The sequence below is a fragment of the Capsicum annuum genome, chromosome 3 (genome assembly GCF_002878395.1).
Source record: "Capsicum annuum cultivar UCD-10X-F1 chromosome 3, UCD10Xv1.1, whole genome shotgun sequence".
Taxonomy (NCBI): domain Eukaryota; kingdom Viridiplantae; phylum Streptophyta; class Magnoliopsida; order Solanales; family Solanaceae; genus Capsicum; species Capsicum annuum.
In genome coordinates, this window is record NC_061113.1 from 38,632,742 (window position 1) to 38,638,027 (window position 5,286).

At 32.0% G+C, this 5,286-nt stretch overlaps 1 pseudogene; it reads left to right on the forward strand.

Annotated features, from left to right (window-relative positions):
• The first annotated feature begins 2,492 nt into the window (after window positions 1–2,492).
• Window positions 2,493–5,286, forward strand: part of LOC107865454 — a 50,951-nt pseudogene continuing 48,157 nt past the window's right edge.

The window sequence follows — 5,286 nt, forward strand, 5'->3', positions numbered from 1 at the left end:
ACTCAATTGGATTTGTAGTTGACCCTGTGAGTTCATTCATTCATCCCCCGTTCCACCTAGATCGATGTTGGTACTATTATTAATCTTAACATTAAGTTAATGAAGAGCTCATTCTTTCATCCCTAGTTCCACCTAAATCAATTGCAATAAAATCTGTTGCAATAAATGACTGAGCTATTGGAGAATTTCAAACAGATAACAATATCTATTGCAATAGATGAAATATTTGATTTAATTATCAAATAGACATTTGCATCTGTTATGACGGATGACTGAGTTGTTGGAAATTTTCAAATAGGTATTGATATCTGTTATAACATATGACATTTCTGATTTAGTTATCAAATGGACATTTCCATCTGTTGTCACAGATGACTGAGTTGTTGGGATTTTTCAAACAGATATTTAAATCTGTTGCAACAGATGACATATCTGTTTGAAAATCTTTTTTTTCTTTTAATTTTAAAGTAAGCTTCTATCCGAGTAGATAAAGTAGTAGTACTACTAAAGGCGGTAAAAAATATTTCTTGGATAACTCATAAATCTAATTGAGTAGTCTTGTCCTGTCTTTTCAATGTCACCCATTTTCTTCCTTGTGCCCCTCAAATTATTAGTGAAATATTAATTAATGAATATTGAAACCCCCTAATACTTCTTCCATTTCATATTGACTTGGCACACTCATTAAGAAAATATTAATTAGGGATTTATTTTACTATCAAATTAGCCTTATTAATTATGCTTTGAAAATATAAATTTGAATAAATACTCTTTGTTTAGTCATTTAATATTAAGGGTAGTATATCTAAAAATTAGAATTATCTTATCTCTCCTCCCCTCTCCTTCAGCCCTAAATTTATTTTATTTGTCTCTCATCTTTTTTCTTTCTATCCTCTTTAGGGTTATCACAACATTTTTTTCTCTCCTCTTTCTCATAAATTTTCATTCGGATCTAAACCGATCCATATCCATATCTTAGATTCCTCGACTGAAATTGCTGTTTTGACCCCCTTTTGACATTAAGGTATGATATGATTCACTATTGCTCTTTTATTCTCGTCTTCTTCTTGCAAGTTATTTACATTTTTTTAATTTAATTACCATTTTCCCATATCATATTTATTTAAAAAAATTGAAGGAACATTTAATTATTGAACAAAATAAATCAAGTATTTTTATTACAAGATGCGAAAAAAAGTCATCTGTTGGGAGAAGTTTAAAAGTCTTGTTGGCAGTATCATTTTTTTATGTATTTTGTTTGTTTCTTTGTTGTTGATGTTGTTATTGATGTTGGTGGTGGGGTTGACGTTTTTGGAGCTTATGGTGTGGTGGTGTTGACAGTGGTAGATTCAGGTTTTTTAGATGGTGGGTGCTTCTTAGCTTAAAAATAGTGGAGTCCGAACAATTAACACAAGGAGTAAGGGAGAAAAAAATAAAAGAAAGTTGAAAGTGAATAAGGAGAGAAGAATTGGTTACCAAAATTAAAAAAAATATACTGAGTGGGAATTGAACTAAAGACCAACAGAAATAAATAGCTTTAAGCACCCATAAACAACAACTAGGCTTACCAAACAACTCTTACTATGGGTGCTCACTGATTAGATTATATACATTTTTTCTTAATTTCCATATACATATATAAACTTCGATACGACTTTAGTCTGTGCTTGCGCACCCGGAGGACTCCATGTGGGTCTGTCCCTGGTTGTTGATGGTGTTGGAATATAGGATGTATGCTTCTTTATTGTTGATGACGTTGTTGGAACAAATGTTGTTGTTTTCTTTGTTGTTGATGTTTTTTATTTATTATTTGTAGTTTATGTTGTTGTTGATGTTGCAACAGATGGAGAAACTGTTGGAACAAATCAAACCATCAGTAAGGCTTCTATGGATTCCAACAGACTCCATATCTGTTGCATCAGACTCCACATCTGACCCAACAGACTCCTCATCTGATGCAACAGACTCTACATCTGTTGCAACAGAAGGATAATTTTGTTTCTATGACATAAATTTTTTCCTTCTTCTTTATAGATATAAAAAGAACTGAAAGTTGATCAACTTTTGCCTGGCCATCACAAGATGATCCAATAAAGATAGGTTCAGAGGAATAAGCTGTATGCAGATGGAACCACTTCATATGTGGGAGGTATGTATTACTAATAATGTTATCGTGGAAACACACATAGAGTACACTGATTTTGTAAATGTTGTTTTTACCGATTAGTCATAGATAATTCAAACAAGATATTTGTAATTTACAGTTAAGTTTGATAGGTCCGAACTGATAAGGCTGAGGGACCATGAATATGGTTCTGATACCTTGTTAAGATTTAATGTTGGATGTTGCTCATGTTTACTTGGCATGCCTTCTACATACTTTCGTTGTGGCAAGCATTTCTGGTGACAGTGTAGACTTTTGCATGACAGATATGTTGTCCTCTATATGGTAGAAGAATGATCAATCTTGCCCCTCCTTGCTTATCTTATACATGCAAATTAAAGAGTGCAAAGCAAAACATAATGGTGTGATTAATACTGTTAATGCATTAACTGCGGATGTAAAGGAATTTATATCTAATATTAGTTTCATTTGATTAAAGAGGATTTCAGTTTTATTCACTCCATTAGAGATTAAGGCTAAGAGGAGAAAGAAAGCAATTTCTAAGGCATTATCAAGTATCCAAAAAGAGAAAAATATCAGATCTGATAAAGGTAAGAAGATAAAAAGGGGTGGGGAATAGGAAGGAAAAACTGAATACTAGATTTAGTTCATCTTGTTCCGTTATGCAGAGATACTCCATCTAATTTTGAGTACTTTTTCTTTTCAGGATGGTGAGGAAGGCAGAATCTCCCCATCATTAGCTAATATCGAAAATAAGACATCTGATGTTATTGAACCACCAGACTGCCCTGTGAAGTTTGATAATCTAGAAGATGTCTTTGCTCGAGTTAGTCAACAATTTAAACGATCTCAATCACTTAGTTTTTCTGCTGATCAATCTTCTCCGTAGAATATAAGATATCAACAGAACTGTTTGTCACAACGAAAGCTGATATCGATAGATTACTGATTATATCTTCTCAAGTCTTGTTTCTACCAAAAAACTGTTCTGCATTGAGTGCTACTCTATCCATATATGCTGCAACACAGGATTTATCAGCCGAGAGAGCGCTTGCCTTGGGAAAACTCAAAGAGAACCTTCCATACTTCTCCTTGACTTTACGTAGAGCTAAGAAGGACCAAGAGGAGTATTATAAGAAAGCTGCCAAGAAAGAAAGTGAGTGGTCCTCGTTGACAAACTCACAAAAGATCAAGAGCTCTATACTGAGCTTAACGACCACAATGACAAAATAATTGAATTGGAAGTGGTGGTGACTTGACTTAGTCAAACAAAATTCAATGACTCTTCATATCCCCTAATTAAATAAAACTGATGACTTTTTGAATATGTAAATAAAAAAACCGGATCTAAATACAACATTTTATCTTTTTATTGTATTTCAGAATAAGACAGATTGGTAATCTATTACAAAATATATTCCACCTGTCAGATAACTTATAATGCAACATATGGACAATCTGTTGCAACAGATGGATATATCAGTTTTCTTTTCTATCAGTTGTGGCATCTTTTGCAACTTTCTAGTCATCTGTTTATTCAATTTCATCGAGAGCAATACATTTTTCTAAACACTTCTTGGACAAACTCAATTTTTGCTCTTGGATTGCTTCTCTGTTTTTCTTTGCATCCTTCAAGCTGGCCCCCAAATTTAATTTTTTCCATCAATCCAATAGCAAAAATTTAATTTGGTTGAAGGTTGCAAAGAAAAAAAAAAGCAATCCAAGAGCAAAAATTGAGTTTGGCCAAGAAGTGTTTAGAAAAATCGATTGCTCTCGATGAAATTGAATAAACAGATGACTAGCAAGTGGAACAGATGCCACAGCTGATGGAAAAGCAAACTGATATATCCATCTATTGCAACAGATTGTCCATATGTTGTATTGTAAGTTATCTGACAGGTGAAATATATTTTGCAACAAATTACCAATCTGTCTCTTTTCGAAATACAATAAAAAGATAAAATGTTGTATTTAGATCCATTTTTTTAATTTAAATATTTGAAAAGTCTCCAGTTTTATGTAATTAAGGGATATGAACAGTCGTGGCTTTTTGTTTGACCAAGTTGAGTCCCTTTCAATTCAATTATTTTATAAATAGGTCCATCCAACCTCCTCTCACTCTCACCCCTCATTCACTCGTTCACTCTACTATACTTACAATACTAATATGGATAATCCAGATTCGTACAAGAAGGTTCATATCGAGTCCTTGAAGGAACTTCAAAGGCAGTTTGATGAACTACAGAGGGATTTGGCCGACTTTGAAGCAAGACTAAGGAGCGCCCAGCTGTTACCGGATGAAAATTGTTAGGTTGACAATAATAATAGTAATAATAATAATAATAATAATAATAATAATAATAATAATTAGGTTATATTTTTTTCTTTCTTTTAGCATATGTATTTTCCTTTTTTATATCTGATCTACCCATAAGGGATTCAAAAAAATTCATGTATATATTTGGTTTGGTTCGGTTTGGTCGACTTTGAATTTTTAATTTTATTCAATATTTAATTATGATTCTATTTATTCCCTATTCTCAACATGTCGACGGTTAGAGGTAGGGATTGAGCACTAGTGGCAACAGATGGTGATGAAAGTGATGATGAGAAATTCTCCTAAAAATGATTCGTTAATAAATAATAAGGAACTAAATGATATTATAATCGTAAAAGAAAGATTATTTAATTTAAAAGAAGTCACAAAATTGGATTAATTTAATTAAGATATATGATGATATGAATTTTAAGAAAAAATTAATGAATAGTCGTGAGTGTTATTTTTGTCTAAACACATTCAACAAACAAAAATAAAAAATGCTTTTGATGCATCAAATTCCTCATCTATTGCGACTGATGAACCAGTTAGAAGAAATAAAAAAAAGTCCTTAAATAGATGATCGATTTATAGCAACAGATGGTATATCTATTGAAACAGATATCTGATGCAACAGATATACAATCTGTTTCCATAACTTAATTAATAAAAATGGTTATTAAAGAAAAGAAAGAAACAGGACGGTTATTGAAAACCAGGTGTATTCGATTTTTAAATTGAGAAAAAGGTTATTTAAATTTAATATGCTGAAAAGTCATGACTTGTTCCAATAATGAAAAACTCACCAGCTTGATTTAATTAAGTCATTTCTTTTCACAGAAAA